The sequence below is a fragment of the Scylla paramamosain genome, chromosome 43 (assembly GCF_035594125.1).
Source record: "Scylla paramamosain isolate STU-SP2022 chromosome 43, ASM3559412v1, whole genome shotgun sequence".
In the NCBI taxonomy this organism is placed as follows: domain Eukaryota; kingdom Metazoa; phylum Arthropoda; class Malacostraca; order Decapoda; family Portunidae; genus Scylla; species Scylla paramamosain.
Window position 1 is genome coordinate 9,662,565 of NC_087193.1, and position 22,431 is coordinate 9,684,995.

A 22,431-nucleotide genomic window follows, 5' to 3' on the forward strand; every position below is an offset into this window, starting at 1 on the left:
GCACAGACACAAACACACAGTTACGCACGCTGCACGCCACGCACATCAACGGGTGAGTGAGTGCGGTACAATAACTTTTCCGATACTGACCAGCTGTTGCGGATAAGATAGCACTCATTTTACGATCGCCCGTCCACCTTCCATTCCGGTGTAATGCTGTCGCGGGGAACGGTGTCTGTCTGGCACTAAGCGACGGAAAACATGGACGGGAAAAAAGAAAGAATGGATTTTCCTTTACCTTCATGACGTCTCGAGGTGGCAGCCCGGCGCCGCGATGCCCATCTGCCAGACGCATGATGCTTGAGTGTTTTTGACCTGGGAAAAGAAAGGGTATTCATCAAGGATTTTTTTCTTTCGACTTTGAAGAAAAGAATATTCAGTGATTTTTTTTTGAACTAGAGAAAATAAAATGATATTAATCAATTGTTTTTTTTTTTTTTTTTTTTTGACTTGGAAGAAAAGAACATTAAGCGATTTTTAACTAATTAGTATGGATTTTTAACTGGGAAAAGAAAACAGTATTCAGAATGGAATATTTTGAAATTGGGAGAAGAAAATGATATTCAGCATGGATTATTCTGATCTGGGAGAGAGAGAGAGAGAGAGAGAGAGAGAGAGAGAGAGAGAGAGAGAGAGAGAGAGAGAGAGAGAGAGAGAGAGAGAGAGAGAGAGAGAGATATTTAGCATAAATCTTTTAAAGTTAATTTCGATATTAAAGTAAAGATGGTTGTTCATATGATAGTGAGTGATTTGTATTTCAATGTCGTTTATCACTTCTCAATGTGTATTTATTTGATCTGTATAAAGATTTATCAGGTGTTATTTTAGTTTTTAAATATACAATAATGAATCTTGAAATAGTGAGTGACTTTATTTCACCTTAGTTTATATATATATATATATATATATATATATATATATATATATATATATATATATATATATATATATATATATATATATATATATATATATATATATATATATATATATATATATATATATATATAGTTAGTTAGTTATGAATATTCTTCCTTTCTGTAAGAAGGAAATATTCAACTTTGAATTTATAGAAGTTGGTCTGAAAAAAAAAAAAAAGACAATTCGTGATAAAAAGTGACTTTACTTCAGCGCATTTAATAAATACAGATTGCCACGTGACGAGAGAGAGAGAGAGAGAGAGAGAGAGAGAGAGAGAGAGAGAGAGAGAGAGAGAGAGAGAGAGAGAGAGAGAGAGATAGTTTATTGTCTAATATATAATTGTTGACCTTAAAATTAAGTAAGAATTCTTCACTGATCTTGAATCATGAGTAAGAAAATAACAGATACTTGACTTTAGTTTTGTCGTCTGATATGTAATGAGTGACCTTAAGATGGTGTGGGAATTCTTCATTGATCTTGATTCTTGTCTCCTCCCATTCTCAATACTTAAGATGGTGTGGGAATTCTACATTGATCTGATCTTGATTCCTGTCTGTTCCCATTCCAAATAATTGACAACTTCCCAACACAGCGCAGTGAATTGTCTGGGAGAAAGTGTCGTCTTGTCTGGCACTATTCTTTGTGGTCCACTCTCCGCGACTTGATGTAGCGTGTACCGTTGCTGCATGTACTTTATTACTTCATCAGTCAGTGCTAACAACTCTTTAACTCAATTAGATACGGTACACGTCAGCATTACAGGTACATTTTCTACGTATCGCGGTAATAGTGTGAGTGTGTTTCAAGGAATAACTTTCCGAGGGGCATTTTGTTTCTCTCCTACCTGTCTTCAATTGCAATCGATGATAAATGCAGGTGATGTTTAATTTCTAAATTATAATTGGAAACTGGCCAGGAAATAACATGGCGTGAACGTGTCTCCCCAACTTTCGACTATCACGATGGTTATTCTTAAATATAACATGTAATTTTCTATGAATAAGAAGGAAATATTTGGCAATAATTTTTCAGAAGTTTGAAAAAAAAGTCATGATATTAAGTGACTTTACTTCAATGTATTTTTTGTGGCAAGAGAAGAGGAGATGAAGAACAAGCATTATATTTCTCTAACGTTTCGATATCGCTCTCTTCACTCTTCCCGAAGAGGTCACCAATCGAACTAAGAGCATTAGAGAAATGAAGTGCTCCTCCTTTCATTCCGTGTTTTCTCACCACCAACTTCCACTTCCAACGAAGCTTTAGTTGGTGTAATATTGGTTTCCATTAAATATTCATAGAGGAGAAACGCGGATATTTGTCACTGAATAAAAAAAAAAAAATAATAAAATAAAAAAAAACACGATAATTGATGAGATGCCTAATTACAGCTTTCATAAAATCCCTCCACAATTCCGGGAGCAATGACAGTAATATGAATGTAATGATATTTGCAGGTATTTTTCCGAATATTACAATAAAGCGTGAGATTTAAAGAGCGGACGTCAGAGCACAAGGAGTGAGACAGAGGGATGAAAAATGGACAATATATCTTTAGTTTTTATTCCTCGACGACAGAATGGCCATCAATAGCATCTAAAATATCACCCATCGCGTTTCTGTGACAGGAGAGTGACAATGGGAGGTGAATATTCTAAAAAATCTTTTCCTCGAAGCTACGAAAGAGTCCACGCTGAAGAATATATTGCTAAGAGACTCACGATTCTTAACTTTCTACAAAATTTTCTCATACCTCGAATATTAAACACAGCTTTGATTCCGACAGCAGAGGAGTGATCCCCCGCCTCCCCCACCCAACACACACACACACACACACACACACACACACATATAAACGTCACCAGTCTTTCCGCAGTAATTCTCAATCGCATTTCACAGGAAACAAAAGTGAATCCACCGTGCCACCTGCATTTGGGAAGATACAAAACAAACACGGCGTTATTCTGCCATTCATTCATTCATTCAGCGTGGTGGCGGCGACATGAAGCGACACGAGAAGGGAATATCTTGATCTATTATGCACGAGTATATTCCAAAACCCCAGATGCGTATAAATAACAAGCAATACTAATTATACACACGTAACTTCAATGGCGCAGATAGAATTACTGATTAAGAAAAATAAATTAATAAAAATAAAACACACAAATCTTGTAGGTCATCTGAGGGTGCAGGAGGAACATGTGGATGAAAACGAGTCAGTAAATCAGTAATCATACACGTAATTACTAAAGGGATGATAATTGGCGCGGGGTAATCATAGGACTGTGAGTAACGCGGGCTATACAGCGTTTCAAATTTCAGCCTGTCGGAGCGCCAGCCTACCCCTCGCACCCCTCACCGTTTTATGGGGTTGGCGGCGCTGCAAACTACAACCCACAGCGGCGGGAAAAACATTTGGTGTGCAGAGCTAATGTGCTGGCGGCCTCAAACACGAGAGCATTAACTTACATTTATTTTTTTCCCATTTACAGTTGCAAAGTAGGGATTTACGTCCTGTATAATGGCAGCTGGATTGATATTTGGCATCTGATAATACAGGGTTTTTTTTTCCGGCGAGTCAAAATTTAGTCTATGTTTGTATTCTGCATGTAAAGGTGTAAAGTAGATAATGCTAGAGAGAGAGAGAGAGAGAGAGAGAGAGAGAGAGAGAGAGAGAGAGAGAGAGAGAGAGAGAGAGAGAGAGAGAGAGAGAGAATGTGTGTGTTTCACGAAATGAAATGTTTTCGTAATCTATTTTATGGAAAACGAACACCGATGATGATGATGATATTATTATTACTATATTATTATTATTATTATTGTTATTATTATTATGATTATTATTATTATCGTTATTATTATTATTATTATCATTATCATTGACATTATTGTTATTATTATCATTATCATCATTCTCCTTATTATTAGTAGAAAATAACAACACTACTAACAATACTACTACAACTACTACTACTACTACTACTACTACTACTGCTGCTGCTGCTGCTGGTATTACTATTAAATCAACAACATTTTTTCACATAGAACAATCCAGAGAAGCACGTCCCGCCTATCATCCATGAAAAAAAAATAAGAAAAATGTAGATTTTTGCTCCAGTAACACAAACTAACAATTTGATGCTAATTACCACTCCATTAGTAGTTCAATAGCGTGTTTACCTGGTTACCTGCGCAGCGGAGACCTTTCACTACCATCGGATTACCTGTGCCTCCCAATAAACGAGGGAATAATTTGCTTCCTGTGTGAACGATATATTACCAATCTGATCGATAACTATTCAATACAGCTAATACCCATGGTTGAGTGTCGTATTGTTTCGTGTTATTTTGTAATTTTATTGGGGAATGTTATTTTTTTTTAGGTCTTCATTCTTTCCTTTTATCGTATCTAAGTTGTAACTATTCAGTATAAAATCGTTTGCTCATTAAGTGTCGTATTGTTTCGTGTTATTTCGTATTTTTACAAGGGAATGCTAATCTTTTATGTTTTCATTAATTATTTTCCATTTTTTTTTCGTAAGTACTCGTAATTATGTGATAGTTTTGATATGATTTCTTTCTTCAGTTTCTTCAGTTATTTTGCGACAAAAGTTTGTTTATATGAGTAGTATTGCTTTAAGAAGTTATCTGTTTAGTCGGTAATGTTTATGTACTATTTTTTCTATATCATCGTGAAGGGTGAGAAGACAAACAAAGCAACAAAGAACAATGTAGCGCATCAGTCGCACTTAATGAAGCCATGGAGGGTAATGCAAAGTGGAGGTAATAGAATCAAGTCATCTCAACAACTTCCTGGAAATGAACGATGCGTAAAGATACCACGATAACTTTCCGAGACATTCACGTAACACAAAATTCACTTAAATAACTCCCTGCAAACTGAACGAGAAAGGAAGATACAAGTGTCTTTATTGCCTCGGTAACTCCCTAATTGAGAAAAAGACAGACAAACAAAAAATAAAGATGCATTTAAAAAAAAAATCAGAAAAACAAATAAAAAGTCATCTGTATAACGCACTGCAAAAATGGACGAAAAAAACAAAACTCCATTTTTAAAAAGAAAACGAATGAAAAAATCCCAAACAAGCACTATGCCATGAAACGACCATAAAAACTACACACAGGACGAAGCCACACCTGCCACACTCCACACTCCACACCTCCACACTCCACACCTCCACACTCCACACCTTGGCCACCCTGCATCTCATTGACCTGCCTCAGCGCCTGGGTCAGCTTGGGTCACGCTGGAGGGGGGAGGGTGAGGGTCATCATGGCATCACCACAGACTAATGACCTTGTTGGTCGCTGAGGAGGCTCATCCCCTCATGGCTTGCTTCATTACCTCGTTCCCGGACCTCATCTTCCCCTCCAGAAAGGAAAACAGTTCATTGCTTCTTATTACTTATCATCCTCTGCAGGTTTCACGCGTTATTTTGGTAATGAAAACAGGAAAGCTGGTTTGTTTTGCATCGTTTGTGTCCAGAAACTCAGTCCTTTTGGTAATTTTTTCATACTTTATTCAGTCATTTTTTCTTTGATGAAACGATATTTTTTTTTTTCGGCTGTTCTATGTTTAAATGGTCCTTAATTTTTGCATTTTTTTTTATCTTTTCTTTTCTGCTTCCATGCGTTGCGTAGTTTTTACCATGTGTTACTTAGTGCGTTTTTTCCTACTTCAAAGCGTGTTTCGGAGGCATTACTCAATTTTCTGTTATTCTTTTGAATCTTTTCCTATGCATCGTTCCTAAACACTGCCTGTTATTTCTTGATTTTCAATTACTAAACATCTTTCGTAAACATCGAACAGTCACGCGTTTTTCTTGCATCTTCACTTCCTAAACGTCTTCACCACTTCTTACTCTGCTTTCTATTCACTAACAAGAAGGGAACAACCTATAATAGAGAGACAGAGAGCATGGCTACGGCGGCTGAGGACTAAGTTCCCTTCCCACCACATCGCTCATCTCCTTTGTCTTTGAGTTCCTCGTGGGAAACGCGCCGTTAAACACCCATTACACAGGACACAGGACTGACTTTGATATTCAGACTACCGCAGTTACCTTCCTCAGCTTTCTCCGAGAGGTAGCCAGCTGCTGACTAACCCACGACCAAGTGCAGTCAGCTGGGTGGGTGTGCGCCGTCTGCAGGGAGTTGGTTTCGAGGCCAAGTCCTTCAGTTTGCCATTAGTTGCGCTAGCCACGCCACGCCGCGCCAAAACTGATGGCCTTGTGTTCAAACTGGGAATTGAATGAGTTTGGAGGGCAGTTCTTCTGTTACTTCTGCTTTTATTCTAACAACGGGGACCAGCACCTTCGTGGGCCTTTTTTTTTATTAAAGTTTTGTTGTTTTTGGCCGGTGCCCCTCCTACATAAAGCAACAACCACCACCACCACCACCATAACCACTACTACTACTACTACTACTACTACTACTGCTACTACTACGTCTACTACCACTACAATGAACAAAACTCAATACGCTTGGCTTTAAGAGCATTATGAGTGGAAGAAAGAGTAAATAAAATAAGATAAAATAAGATAAAAGATACAATACAACACACACACACACACACACACACACACACACACAGACACACACACACGTAAGAATATAAACCCTGAACAGTGAGGAAAGGATCTTAGCATTCCGCAGGGATTAAGGCACACCAACACAATGTAACCTCGAATATGGATTAGAGCCCCTGGGAGACGCTGAAAAACCTCAGGAAATCCATACTCCATTCCTTGTAATTCCTTAGGGTGTCAAGACAGACGTGCCGTGATCGAGAACACTTGTACCCTTGATTATAATGGCCGGAATGATAACTTGTCCTTGCCGTCTTCATCTATTACAATTTAGCAGTGGTCGTGATTGTTCATAGTCTCCCGGTCGGCTCTCGGTGACATGAAAGGCGGGGATGACGGCGCGGGAAGTGAGATGAATGGTGATTGTAGGGACAGGGAGGCCAGGGGAGTGTGACTGTTTCCGTGGTTAAGTTTTGATCACAGAGTCCCTTCCTGGCAATGAGTGAGTGATCTGGGTCGAGCGTTTTGTGGTGGTGTGTATAAATTGATATCCTTTCGGCTCTTTGTCGTCTCATTTCGTCTCATTTCTTCTCTTGTTTTTTTTTGTGGGGCGTTCTGTTTCTTTCTTCCGCTTCTTGTTGTTTTGTTTTTCTTCTTTCTCTTTCTTTTGTTTCATTTAGTTCTTCGTTTTTACTGTCTATTTTCTTTTCTCGTTATTATTATTATTATTATTATTATTATTATTATTATTATCATTACTACTACTACTACTACTACTACTACTACTACCACCACCACCATCATTATTATCAACAGCAGCATCATTTACTGTTTTGTGCAGTTCAGTTTTTTGATCAGTAGACTTTTGCAAAACTAAACACCACCTACTCAAACACACACAGACACACACACACACACACACACACACACACACACCACACACACACACACCACACGTACACCAATGTATGCTTACAGTAATACAATTAAGTAGCCATAAACATCAAAATATATTTCCCAGCATTCAATAGTGGCGCCTCCCTCCCTCCCAAAGTGTCTGCATGATTTAATGTGACGCGCGGCTGAGCATATAATATTAATGAGAGAGAGAGAGAGAGAGAGAGAGAGAGAGAGAGAGAGAGAGAGAGAGAGAGAGAGAGAGAGAGAGAGAGAGAGAGAGAGAGAGAGAGAGTTTGGTCAGGTGGTTAAATATGGATGTGACCAAACATTCTGTAATAATAATAATAATAATAATAATAATAATAATAATAATAATAATAATAATAATAATTATTATTATTATTATTATAATTCGGTCGGGTGGTTAAATATGGATGTAGCCAAACATTTCGCAATAACAACAACAACAGTAGTAGTAGTAGTAGTAGTAGTAGTAATAGTAGTAATAATATACTATTACTACTACTACTACTACTACTATCATATTACTACAACTACTACTATTACTACAACTACTACTATTACTATATTATAATGAAAATAATAATGAAAAACAGTAAATTTAATAACAACAATAGCAATAAAAAAGTATAAGTATTAATAATAACAACTGCAACAATATTAATAATAAAACATAATCTTCCTACACATACAAGCAAAAAAGTATTGAAATATTACGAGGAGAGAGAGAGAGAGAGAGAGAGAGAGAGAGAGAGAGAGAGAGAGAGAGAGAGAGAGAGAGAGAGAGAGAGAGAGAGAGAGAGAGAGAGAGAGAGAGAGCAAACAAGAAATAATGAAAAGCTACAAATTACTATCATAAAATAACAACAAATGAAAATAAAGTGATTATAACAAAGAAGTTAAATTAAAGACAAATAATAATGAATAAAAAGAAAGAAATTGAAATCATTATAAAAAAAAAGATGCAAATTAATAACACAAAATAATAAGGAATGAAATAAAAAAAAATGTTACAAATTAATAACATGAAATAATAACGCATAAAAAAAATCACCATAATAAAACTACAACTTAATAACACAAAATAATAACAAATGAAAAAAAAAAAATAATAAGTTACAAATTCATAACAAACCAGAAGAAGAAGAAGAAAAGGAACAGAAATAATCATAAAAAAAAAAAACGAACAAACGGCAGATTAATAACACAAAACTAACGACAAAGCCAATAAATAATAAAGAAGTTTCTCACAAAGGTCGCCGCGCCTGACAGTCTTATCTTCAAGCTCCAGTACGTGGATCATCGTTTTTCACATATTTTGAGGAATATCTGACGCATGAAACAGCGCGTCTTGAAACCAGTCAGCGGGAAAATCGATGAAATTGCGTGTGCGTGTGAGTGCGTGTGCGTGTGCGTGTGTGTGTGTGTGTGTGTGCGTGTGTGTGTGTGTGTAGAATACCTTGTCTTATCTATCTATCTGTGTGTGTGTGTGTCGGGGCAGGATACAAAGGCGCGTGAGGGGCCGCCATCAAGAAACAAGGAGTGAGGGACAGGTGTGGCGCGGGGACGGTGATGGGAGAGGCTGATGGGGTCGATAAGGATGCCTATCTGCACGTTATTTATATAATGAATGCGCACTCAAGGAGAAACTGTGGTGGGGAGACATTACAACACGGGTCTCATTCTTCAGCTCCTCACATTCACGTTTGCTAGATGGTGGTATCGAGGTCTTACAGATGCAGACCTGATTACTATTTTGATTTTCATTGACTTGTTCTATTGCTTCATCTTTATTATTTTTCTTTCTTGAGACTTTAGTGTTCTTTTCTTTTTCACACTTCTGCACTTTGTTAACCTCATTTATATGTATTAAATGTATTGTTTCATGGTTATTATTATTTTTTTTTCGTGGGATTAATGTTTTTTTTTTCGTATCAACGTAGATCTTTTGTTTTTCACGCTGCTGTTTTTTTTTATGTATTGATGCAAAGGCCTTGTTTTTCATGAAAGTGCTCCCTTTTTCAATGATCCCTCTTTTAAAAAACAGGTGCCTTTTATATAATAACAAACACCTTTATATGAGAAACTAGTGTTTTTTTTTTTTTCTCTCAATTACTAGCATATACGTTCTCCTTTTCAAATTGCTGTTCTTCCTTAGTTTAGACACGCAAACATATTTTCTTTTATTAAACTGCTCTCCTTTTCGTAGTGACTTGAATATTTTTTGAAAGTGCTACTCCTTCTACGGTGTTTAAAACTTTCCTTCCTGTCAAATTGCTGTTTTTTTCTCTAATAGCGTACACATATATTTTTTTTACAAACCGCTGCTCTTACGGAAACAGACTATTCAAACTGCAGTCTTTTTTTATGTTTTTTTTTTCCCTTTTTACGTGAAACGATTCTTGTTCTAACATATATTCTTTAAGTTAGATCGATGCCTTTTCCATACTGATGCGGAAAAATTGCTTCCCTATCTCTGGTGATGTATACTGACTTCTTTATTTTATCTATTTTGTCTCATTTGTTTACTTACACATTTATTACTTATTCATGTGTACGTCAAACTGATGTCCTTGATGTGGTGAAATCCAAAATATTTTACACCATTTCGATATATGGAGCGCTTCAACGTATATATTTATGTATTTACTTATTCGTCTATTTTTAGGGGAGCAGTGTGATGAATGCATAATGTTTTAAAATATCTCGTTAAACCGTTTCTTTGTTATTTATCTATTAATTTTTTTTTTTCTGTAGGGGAGAGTCATGGTAATAATATTAAATGGAAAAGCTACTGTAGTGGTAATGGGGAGAGCTATTACCGCATTAATTCAATAGAAGGGGAATGGTAGTGATATTATAGGGAAGGGATATGGTGGGATATGGTAGAGACAATGGAATGGCTATGGTGATGATGACTTAATGGTGTTTTGGCAGTTAAATTAAGTGTTATTAGAGAGTTATGGCAGTGGGTGAAAGTTAATGGTGGTGTTAATAGGATAGTTATGGTGGTGGGTGATAAAAGCAAGTCTATGGTAGTTTTAATGGGAGAGTTACGTTAATGGATGGTATAATGGAAGGTCTATGGTAATCTTGATGGGAGAAAGTTACGGTGCTGGTGGTTGTTTAATGAGAAGTGTATGGTGGTAATGGGAGATTATGGTAGTGGGGGAACTCAATAATGGTTTTAGTGAGAGTTATGGCAGTAGGTGGCATTTTAATGGGAAAACTGGTGATTTTAAAGGAAGAATTATGGTAGGTGATGATTTGATGGGGAACTTGGTTATTTAATGAGAGTTATGGTAATAGAACTTAACGGATGCATGAATGGGAGGGCTATTAAGGCAGCGGATAGCTTAATGGAAATAAAATGAGGTTTAATGGAAGACGTGAAGGTTATTCTAATGGGAGAGATATACGTAGTGATAGATGGTATGGTAATGGGAATATTGTGGCTCTAATGGCAGACTTTTGATGTTGATGGCAGGTGACAACATGAGTGTGACGTGCGCTACACTGAGCTAATGGCGGCGCGGAAACGTAACATACACAGACACGTTATGGTGCGTTCATTTTCTAGTTGATCTCCACCCTGATTATTACATCATCAGGAATTTGCTGGCGTGGGAATATTAATGTCTACAGCACGGGTGTTAGACGGGGAGTTTGCAAGTGCTTAGGCCTGTTGTGCTGTTAGGTTAGGTTGGGTTGGGTTAGATTGGGTTAAATTTTTTAGAAAGTTAGGTTGGGTTAGGTCAGATTAGGTTAGGTCAGGTTGGGTTAGGTCAGGTCAAGTTAGGTTAGGTTAGGTTACAGAGAGAAACGAAGATTTTCCAGGAGAAATACATAAATTCTATAAAATAAAGAAATGAAATTAAACAGATCCACGAGCTCTAACTACTACTACTACTACTACTACTACTACTACTACTACTACTACTACTACTACTACTACTACTACCACCACTGCTACTAACACCACCACCACCAACCACCACCTCCACCACCACCACCACCACCTTTACCATAAGCAACCAGCGTTAAGGAAAAAAACAAGTCTTTACCGCGGCCAAGTCTTCCCCTCCTGCAGTGTGAGGGAAGCGGGACAAAGCGTGTCATCTTCACCGCCTTAAAAAACACTTCACTACACCAACAAGACACTCGCTGACGACCTCACCTTTCTCCTCACCTTCCTTCACTCCCCCCTTCCCTCTCCATCCTTCCCAACATTCCCTTCGTTCCCTGCCCTTCCCCACACTCCCTTCCCTTCTCACCTTCCTACACTCCCTCCACGCTCCAGGCTTCCTTCCTCTTTTTCTCCTAATAATACATGAACTTTCAAGAATTTCCACAAAAGGGCTTTCTACTATAGGGTTCTTAATCACCAGCTTTTTTATATATATATTTCTACCCCAAATAGAGTCATTCAAGAAGATTTAAAAATGAAAATGAAACTAAAAAGCATAGTCTATACCTGATAATTTGTACAGTCGATAATTATCATTGATGTTTTATTTTTACCGTGGTGGTGAAATTCAAAAGGCTTCGTTCTTTTATATATAACGAGAGCATAAATTAATGTTAAGTGAGAACATAAGAACAAGAAGGAAGGTGTAAGAAACAGTCAGGTCTACACGTGGCACTCTCCATGAAACGTACTTATCTATCTCCACGTATAATCCTTTATAAAGAAACACTCCGGCATTTCCAAACCTTTTCTAGTCTTATCTCTTACATCTTAACTGCCTCTAGTGGATATTATTAGGAGTCTCAAGTGTTTTAATAATTCAGATAATTTATGAAGAACCCTGTATCATCAATGGGGAAAAAAAAAAAGTGAGGAAAACTTAATCATCTCTATGGCCTTTGAAAATAAAAATAATAATAAAACGCGTATAAGAAAACGTGATAACATTTCAAACAGATTTGTTCTCATATGTATAACGAAGAATCAGGTGCAATTTTATATCAAGAAATATCAAGTGCAGCAAAAGTTTTCTCTCAATGCAGTACTCCTAATACTGCTCCTCCATCCCCCTGACGAGCGTCTTGAAGTTTCCAGCAGTCTTGCAACACTCGCTATCTTCATCACGACCGCCGGGGACACTTTCTACTAAAGATGTAAGCTCCAAGCCTTCCCTCCCTTCACTCCGGACCGCCACTGCACAAAACTCGCCCTAACATCCTTCGGCATATTACATACAATCGCGGGCACAAGTAAACTTCACTCACTAACACTGGTGCTCGGCGTTCTCCTCCCCCCAGTCTTCCGTCCTCCGATCTGCTTAAAATCTGTCACTTGAAAGGAGATTGAGTGATCAGAGGACTTACTATTGAGAATAAACGCAAAACAGAGCAACTTTCTTTACTGACTTCCATTGTACTCAAGTGTTCTCCTCTCCTCAGTTTCCCGTCCTGCGATCTGCTTAAAAGGTGTCACTCGTAAGGAGCTTAGGAGCGGATCAGAGGACTTAGAATTGAGAATAAACTGAAAACACGGAGGAAGGGAGTGCAGGAAACGATTCTGCTTCTGACAATGACCGTGCGTGCTTTCCAAAACGGAGAATTAATTAATACTTTCAATTGCTCCTCCGCCACGCTGTTAACTTTTAGGCGAAGGAAGGTTTAAGCATTCATCTTCCGCCTCCCTCATGTGCCGTATTTTTCAAGGGTGCCCTGCCGCAATATTTTCTAAGTGCTTGTGTGTCTTTTTGGGACATTAGTTTCGTCTCCTTTGCGTATAAAGGGACGGGGAAAGCTTTATATGTGTGTATGTTTCCGGCATGTATAGAATTTCATTTTCCTTATTCTGCTTTCATTCCACGGTGTGTCTCTCCGTGTGTAATCTTTTTAAACTAGCAATTTATTTCAACTTGACCAGGTTATGCTGTAATATTCTCTCTCTCTCTCTCTCTCTCTCTCTCTCTCTCTCTCTCTCTCTCTCTCTCTCTCTCTCTCTCTCTCTCTCTCTCTCTCTGAAATTACTTTTGCGCTATTCAATTTTATCTATTTTCTTTACGGTCCCCAGCGAGAGTGCAAAGGTACAGGTGCACCACACTATTCATCAGCTGTGTAGTGTTCCTTCCTTCCTTCCTTTCTTCCACTCTCCTTCAACTTCCCCCTCACACCTTCCTTCCTTTATTCTCTCACCCACTCCTTTCATCTTGCCTTACACATATTTTCATTTCCTTGTAAATCTCCTTCTTTATGACTGCTTTCCTCTCCTCCTTCCTTTTTTTGTGTATTTTCCTCTTTTGCCTCCTACCTTGTTCATATTTTTTTTCCATTCTTTACTTCTTTCTCTTCTCTTCATCTTCTTTTTTTCGTGTACGTTTGTTTTCTTATTCTTCCTTTCATTGATATTCTTCTCCCTTTCCCTCCCTTCCTTCTTTTTCGTCTTCTTCTTTTTCTTCTTCCCTATCCTCTTACTTTTTTTCTCTTTTCATTGGCATTCTTCTCCTTCCTTCCATCTCCATTCTTCTTCCTGTTGCAAGTGTGTCCTTTTATTCTTCCTTTCACTGGTATTCTTTTTCCTCCCACCTCTTCTCCTTCTTCTTCTTCTTCTTCTTCTTCTTCTTCTTCTTCTTTCCTTATTCTTCCTTTCATTACCGTTCTCCTTCCTTGTTCTTCGTTTCTTTGCATAGTCTGCCTCTTCCATATTTCGCATGTTCTCTTCCTCTTCTATTCATTGACTTGTGCTCGTATTTTTCACTTCTCTCTCCTCTCTTTACATACTCCCTCCCTCTTCCATTTCCTTGCAAATTCCTTCCTCTTCTTAGTCCCTGCACACACGCCTCTCCTTTCTATCTTCCCATGAACATCCTTCAACCTTCCTTCCTGCATTTTTACCTTCCTTTTCCTTTTTTTTCTTGTTTATTTCCTTATTTACTCCTCCTACTCCTTCCTTTTTCCATCCTCCTTCCTTTTTTTCTTCGTTTCATTGCATTTTTCTTATGTTATTTTGTATTTTTTTCTTCTCTCATAATTTCTCCTTATTTTCATCCTTGTGTCCTTCGTTCTGCTTCGTTAAGTTGTATATTCCTTGCTTTATTTTGTATTATCATATATTTTTCTTTCGTTCCCTTATTCAACTGCTCCTTCCTTTTTATACTTACGTCCTTTTTTCTTCTTTTCCTTGCAGTTTTACGTTACTTCTCCTTTTCTTGCCTTTTTTTTAGTTTATTATTCATGCCACTCTCTTTTAAACTAGAATCTTCCTTTTCTTTTTTCACATTACTGGTCTTCTCTTTCCTCTTACATCTTTGCAGTTTTCTACACTTTCTCCTCTCTTTCCTTCCTTATCTATACTTCTCCCCCTTTCCTTATCATTCTCTTTCTTGTCGAACATTCTCCTACTTCTTTTCTTCCTTCCCTTTCGCATTCTAGTTCCTGTCCTTCCTCTTCTTTCATCTTCGCTTCATTACTCGAAGGAAAATGAGAATGGAGTTTTAGAAATATGATAATGTAATTGAATACCTGAGTAGCATTTGGAGCATTGCTTCTTAATTATTATTACGAAGGAAATGATCGGTATGATATTAAATAAATGACAGCAATTAAGTTGTTTTCTATATTATTTTCTCAAGGGGGACTTTTCTTTCAGCTTCTTTTTTCCCCGAAGATGCTGATGTTTGTTATTTTTGTTTATTATTTTCTGTGAACGTTGTTGTTTTATGTATTTATTCATTAGAAGAGATCATTTTTTTTTCTATTTTTGCATTATTCAATTTTTGTATTAATTTTTAAGATGGGCTACTTCTTTTCTTAGTAAGCATTATTGTAGTTTTATATATACATTAATTAAAAGAAGGGCCTATTTTTCTATCTATTTTTTTCTATTATGTTCTCTTATGTATTCACTCTTTAGATGAGCCATTTTTTGTAAGTATTATTGTAGTTTTATATATTCATTCATTAAGGAAAGAGTTTGTTTTTCTATTTTTTTTCACGATAATTCAGAATAAAAAGCATCAGTCTGTTTTGTTTTCTTTTTCATCACGAAGGATCAGTAATGTTGATTTTTGTTTCCTTCATGAGCCGAGATATATTTACCTGCTTTTTCTTTTCTTTTTTCTTTTTTTTTTATCGTGAAGCTTTCTGATTCGTATTGTTTATTTCCTTTTTTTTGGGGGGGCATCATGAATTTTTTAATGCGCAGGGGAACAATTTTACTTATGTGTATGTGTGTGTGTGTGTGTATGTGTGTGCAGCTAATACCTTGCCTGACCCACCGCCTCACTGCCTACCTGTCTGTGCATGAATAATAACGCTAAAGACGAAAACGATCCAGCTATTTCCGTGTAGCTAAACCAATTGTCTTCCAGCTGTTAATTGTTTCCTTGCGTGCGTTGCGTGCTAATGAGACGGGATGCAACTCACCTCTTCCTCACCTTCCTTCTTCTCTTCTTTTTCTTCCCTTTGTCGGGAGGCTGGAGGGGGCAAGAGGGACAGGAAGGAAGCGGTGAATAAAGTGAGGGAGGAAAGGAAAGGGAAGCTGAAAGAAGAGAATAGGGAAGGAGGTGCGAAGGAAAGAAGTGAGTCAAGAGAGAGAGAGAGAGAGAGAGAGAGAGAGAGAGAGAGAGAGAGAGAGAGAGAGAGAGAGAGAGAGAGAGAGAGAGAGAGAGAGAGAGAGAGAGAGAGAGAGAGAGAGAGAGAGAGAGAGAGAGAGAGTAGAAGTATGGAAGAGAAAAGAAAAGTGAAGGGAAAGAAAAGACATGAAGGAAGAAAAGTTGTAAACTGGGAGAGAAGAAAAAAGAGGAGAGAGAAGGAAGCAGAAGAAGGAAGGAGTAAAGAAGGAAGAATAAGTGAAGGAAGAGAGGAAATGGGGCCAACGGAGAGAAAGGAACCTTGGAGGGAAGAGAAAGAGAAAAGAGGAGAAAAGATGTAGGAGAGTAAATAAGGGAGGAAGGGAAGGAAGGAAGGGTGGAAAGATGGAAGGAAAGAAAAAATAAACGGGAGAGAGGGAAGAAGAAGGAAGAGGAGAAAAAGGAAGAAACTAAGAGAGTGATACAAGAAAGTAAGAAAAATCATAAGAGATAGATAAAGAGGCAAAAGGAAGTGGTGGTGGTGGTGGTGGAGGGAGAAAAGAAGAAGGAAGGAGGAGGAGGAAAGTGGATGGAAAGGTGGAAGAGGAAAACATCTCATCCACGTGACTGAATCCACCTGACTCTTCCATCAAGGTTGCCAGACACACCAAACACACAGCTTTCCATCAGCCTCGCCTCCCCTCCTCCCCTCCCTTAGTTCCATCTCTTCCTCCCCTCCAGTACCTTGCCCCTCTCTCCCCTTCCCTCAGTACCTATTTCCTTATTCCCCAGACAACTCTCTCCCTTCATCCTTTTTAATCTCCACTCTCCCTCAATTAACTCTCGTTTCCTCTCTCTTTTCCTCCAGTTACTCCTTTTTTTCTTCCTCTCTCTCCTCACGCTCTTCGCTTCCCTCTCTCTCCTCTATATCTCTGGTTCCTCCTTCTCCTCCCCCTCCTCTTCCTCTTTTTTGTTCTCAGTTCTCCCTTGTCCCTTAGGTATTTCTCCTTCCTCTTCCCTATTCTACCACTTCTGTCTCACTTCCCTTTCCTCCCTTCCTCCTCCTTTTCCTTCATCAGTAAGCCACTTTCTGCTATAAAATTTTCTTCGTCTGTTTCTTTTTATTCTTCGTTTTCTACAATCCTTTCCTCTTTTTTCTTAGTTCCCTCTCTTCTCTTGCATGCTCTCCATTCCTTTCCTTTTCCTCTTCTCTCCCAGGACTCCTCCCCTTCTCTCCATCTCCCTTCTAATTCCTCACATTCTCTTCTTCCTTTTCTCTTACATGTTTGTGATTTCGTTATTTCGTTATTTTCATTCCTTACTATTTAATTCTTATTCTGTTACAGTTTTTATCTTCTTCAACGTGTTTACATCTTTTCCTCTTCTTCCTTCATTTCTCATCCGTTTCTCCACTTCCCCTTTCTTTGCAGTGTTGTTTCATCACTTTCTTCCTCTTCTCTTTGGTCTCTATTATCACTCGTCGTTTTTCCTTCCTTCTCTGTTATCTTGTCCATTTGCTTCCCCTTCTGTTAATGCGCTTTCCTCTCCTTCATCTCTTTTTCTCGTCCTCCCTCATGTTTCTCATTCGTCTCTACTATTATTCAATTCTCCTTTTTGTCTCCGTCTGTAATCACGTTCTCTTCCTTCCTCACTTTTTTATATCTTTCTCTTCCCTTCCTTGTATCTCTGTATTCTTCTTCTTTCTTATCTTTTCTCCCCCGATTATTTCCTTTCCTCCCTTCTCCACTTTCCCACGTCAACCTCAGACTGTGTAACGTGTAGCCATCAGTCTCTCTCTCTCTCTCTCTCTCTCTCTCTCTCTCTCTCTCTCTCTCTCTCTCTCTCTCTCTCTCTCTCTCTCCCCCTCACCTCCTCAGAAATTAAGTTCCCTGGTTGGAAGAGTTTTAATCGATGTGTGTGTGTATGTGTGTGTGTGTGTGTGTGTGTTGCCGTCTACCGGTTGGTAATGCGCTTGGTGTGTGTGTGTGTGTGTGTGTGTGTGTGTTTGGCAAAATTTAATTCATAGTTGCTGTTTCAATATTTTTTTATATTACCTATTCCCCTTTTGGCGAAGTGTCCTTAAATAAATAAAGACAAACGAACAGACAGACAGAAAGAGAGAGAAACACACACACACACACACACACACACACACACACACACACACACACACACACACACACACACACACACACACACACACACAATTGGAGACTAGAATAGAAAAATAAACATATAATTAACACTATCTGACACACACACACACACACACACACACACACACACACACACACAGGAACAAGCTCCCAACAATACCCTAATTACCTTATTCAGCTCTCGTGTTCGCCGCTCCCCCTTCCCCCTCTCCATTTTTGCTCCTCATACAAAAAAGAAAGCTAGAAAACTCCAATCAATTAACGTGGATATTTTTTCTTCACCTAAGCGATATGCAAATGAGGAAGGCAATATTCCCTATTACGCAGACGATGCAAAAGAGGAGGGAAGATAAAGAAAGAACAAAGTAGAGAGAGAGAGAGAGAGAGAGAGAGAGAGAGAGAGAGAGAGAGAGAGAGAGAGAGAGAGAGAGAGAGAGAGAGAGAGAGGGGGGGGGAATGTACTGCGGTTCTTTTTGGATCATCCACAAAAGGAAATGAAAAAAGAAATAAGAGAAAAAGAGAGTAAGAGAGAAAGCAGAGAGAGGGAAAAGAGAGGGAGGAAAAAATAAATAAATTGAAGTCGATCTTTTACCTCTGCATCAATTTTTACTCCGCCGTTTTGATATATTTATAATTTTCTTTCCCCTCTTCTTCTTTTTTTTTCCTTAATTTCTATTCCTACCCTTTGATTTTTTTTACCTTGATATATTTCTAGCGGCATAATTATGATTTTTCCTCACTCTATCTGGCTATTAATTAATTCACATTGCAATAATTCCTGCGGGGACGTTCGTGTGGATGAATACATAATTAAATGACTGGATAATACACTAGTGAATGAAATCAGACGAGGGAATCAGTGAGTAAATATATATGAGATAGATGAGACTGAGTGAGCGAGTTTCCGACTGAGAAAGTGCAGAATATTCAAGGAATGAGAGAGGCTGCTGGAAAATTTGGAAAGCGACTGATTCTGAATGAGTGAGTGAGTGAGTGAGTGAGTGAGTGAGTGCGTTGGTGAGTGAATCATTGAGCAAGGAATTAATTGAAAGATGGGACGAAAAAAAAAGGGAGAGAAGAGAAACGAGGAAAGGTGGAAGTGATAGCAATGATGAATAAATGAAAGTGAAAGAGATAGTCAGTGAATGAGTGAGGGAGGAAGGGATTGCAACATAAAGTGAGAAAAAGAGAGTGATGATAACACCGAATAAATAAAAAAGGCGATGAATGAGTGAGGAAATAAATGAATGAATGAAGAAACTAATCAATACACGAGAGAATGAAGGTAATGAAATGACACGATATTTTAATGCCTGAAAATAAATAAAAAGTTAAATTACAGTAAGAGAAACCGGAAGAGTGATGGAAAATTGAAGGTCAGAGAGAGAGAGAGAGAGAGAGAGAGAGAGAGAGAGAGAGAGAGAGAATCCTAGACGAGAGGGCATAAGAGGCGTCCAACACAGCCTGAGGTGGAAGTATTAAAATTCAATATCAGGTCAGCGCTACTTTTCCTCTCCCTCCCACTCCTCTTTCTCTCCCTCTGAAAATCCCAAATCCGGTAAAAAGCTAAACAAGGCCTTCAGGATATTAAGAAAGTTACGATCAGAGCAAGTTTCCCTCAGCAAACACCTCGTCTGGCAGGCCATTAAGGTGACGTGTGGGTGATTAAGGTGGTGTGTGTTATTGTGGTCGTTAGAATCCCTTCATCTTCTTCCTCGTCTCCTCTCTCGTGGCTTTTAAAAGAGACGGCTTGGATTAATTTCGAGAAGGTGCTACTGCCCGTCTGTTTGTCTGTCTGTTTGGTAGTGGGTCTCTCTCTCTCTCTCTCTCTCTCTCTCTCTCTCTCTCTCTCTCTCTCTCTCTCTCTCTCTAAGTCAGTTCAGGATTTTTGTAACCTTTCTCAATCTTGTTTCTATTTTTTTACTTTGGTTTTTCTCCCATTCTCATGGATTTTGATTCTCTCTCTCTCTCTCTCTCTCTCTTTCTCTCTCTCTCTCTCTCTCTCTCTCTCTCTCTCTCTCTCTCTCTCTCTCTCTCTCTGCTTTCTAGATTTTTGTGTCTGGCTTTCCATTTGTGCTTTCTTTCCTTTTCTCTCTCTCTCTCTCTCTCTCTCTCTCTCTCTCTCTCTCTCTCTCTACAAACTCGGTCAGTAAATCTTTTTCCAAGCGAGCAGTGTTAAAGTGAGCCGCGCCTCTTGTTCGTCATGTTCCCCTGAATATGATGCTCGTCTTGAGGTATTTTTTCCCCTGGTACCTTCAGGTGATTCGTTTTCTTCCGTGTGGAAAGAAGTGGACTAAAGAAAACAAGAAAAATCCCGGAAAACCTAAAAAATAACATCTAACTAGAAAAGAAACGAAAGGAAGAAGCAAAAAAAAGGAAGGTCAAAGAAACAGAAGAAGCTATTGTTTTTTTTTTTTTGTTAAAGATTTTCGTGTTTTTTATATGAGCTAGAGAAAGGATGATTAATAAAAAAAAAATGTGTATAAGAAAGATAATATAAACGGCAAATGCAAGCAAAAAATCTAAAAGAAATAAAAGTATAAGATTTTCTGTTAATGTTTCTTATGTTTTCTAATGTGAAAGGAGGAAGAGGTTTCTAAGTGAAAAAAAAGAGAAAATCCTGAAAAATGTAAAGGTAAATAAAAAAAAGCACTAAGAGTAAAACAATTTTTTTTTTCTTATTTTCTTGTGTTCTTTTTAATGTGAGAGAGAAAACGCAACTGAAGAGAAGAAAGGCCAGGAAATGTAAACGAATGATATTTTTCTGATATTCTCGTGTTCTTTTTAATGTGAAAGAGAGAACAGATAATAAAAAAAAACACTCAGAAAATGTAAAATAAATACCGTTTTTTTTTCTGATTTTCTCACGTTCTCTTTGATGTGAAAGAGAGAACAGATAGTTAAGGGATATAAAATCAGGAAACGTAAACACAACACTGAATAAAATCCCCGAGGAGAGCAATTTTTTTTCGAGCATATACACACGCACATATTTTTAATGACGATGCAAGCCGATAATTAAAGCAAAGTCATTATCTTTTCTAGTGTGTCATTCTGGTGTCTATTACATAATTACGCACCACGTTTTCATAATTAGTCCGTGTCACGCTTTTGTTATATCAGGTGATTACCGTGGGAATGAATCACACTCGTCCCCACTGACAATACGTTTAAGGCGCGCCATTCATCTCCGGAATAATCGCAAAAAAGCCATCATTTCTTTTAAGCCTCCCACCCCGGAAAGGCCTACACTGTCTGTTACCGTCAATGAATGATATAAATGAATGAAAAAAAAAAAGTTATTGGTATTTTTAGCTTCGTGTTTTACTTTATTTTCTTTTCTGACTGCTCTTCTACTCCTTCTCTTTCTTCTTCCTCCTCCTCCTCCTCCTCCACTGTCTTTCGCCTTCATTAAAAATAAATAAATAAATAAATAAAAATAAAAACAAATAAAATCAAGACAATAAATAAATCGGTAGATAAATAAAATGAAATAAAACTATTCCTACTCTAAACTTTATATTTGTACAGTCTTCATTTTCTACCATGTGCAATGGATTAAAGAGAGAGAGAGAAAAAAAAAAAAACACTTCCTCTCATTTTAGCTAAACAATGCCCTCAGTGTCTTTCAATTTCCTCGAAAGACAATAGTCATTTTCACCTTCCTCTCAGTGCAGTCTTCTGTCTTAAATCAAAAGTAAAAAGAAAGAAAGAAGAAAAAGACTTCACATTGGCGAGATAAACAACACACACACGTATTTTCTTCCCCTTCTCCAACACTGGTATCTGAAAACCTCACTCTTACAGGTATTCAAAAAACACACACACACACACACACAAAAAAATAAATAAATAAAAAAAAAAAATAAATAAATAAAAAAAAACAAATAAATGAAAAAATAAATAAATAAATATTTCGTGTAGCAGATCGGAGAGAAGAAAATACACACACACGCGCAAACACATAAACAAACAAACAAGTCGGACCCAGCACTCTTCAATCAGGGCGATGTAATTATTTTATCTGTAATTTATCGTCATGTCTGTAAGTCGGGCAGGAGCATTTAGCATTATTTACCTTTATCATTAGGACACGTGCAGCCCAAAACCCGCCAATCCATTTGCTCCCTTCAATCTGCGGTAAGGGAAAAGACGGTACATCCTTCCTCTCTAATTGTGCCGCACTCTAAAGCAAATGGAACCAAATCTCTCTCTTTCTCTCTCTCTCTTTTTTTTTTTTTTTAAGTCCTGCGTAACCTTCGTGCATTATGAAGATGAAGGCACGTGTCTCCGCCCCACAGGTGACGCAAAACACCTGTTAATGATTCTTCCATCGCCTCATTAGCAACGCCGGAAAGT

At 37.9% G+C, this 22,431-nt stretch overlaps 2 protein-coding genes across 3 annotated transcripts in view; one reads left to right on the top strand and one right to left on the bottom strand.

Moving 5' to 3' along the window:
• LOC135093569 (uncharacterized) overlaps nucleotides 1-22,431 on the bottom strand; it is a 152,094-nt gene that overhangs the window by 75,834 nt on the left and 53,829 nt on the right. Inside the window, exon 3 of the mRNA XM_063992944.1 lies at nucleotides 239-315. The gene's annotated coding sequence lies outside the window, so the exon portion shown is untranslated. The remainder of the gene's footprint in view (nucleotides 1-238; nucleotides 316-22,431) is intronic.
• Nucleotides 1-22,431, top strand: part of LOC135093570 (zwei Ig domain protein zig-8-like) — a 61,393-nt gene that overhangs the window by 25,315 nt on the left and 13,647 nt on the right. The gene's annotated exons all lie outside the window — the stretch shown is intronic.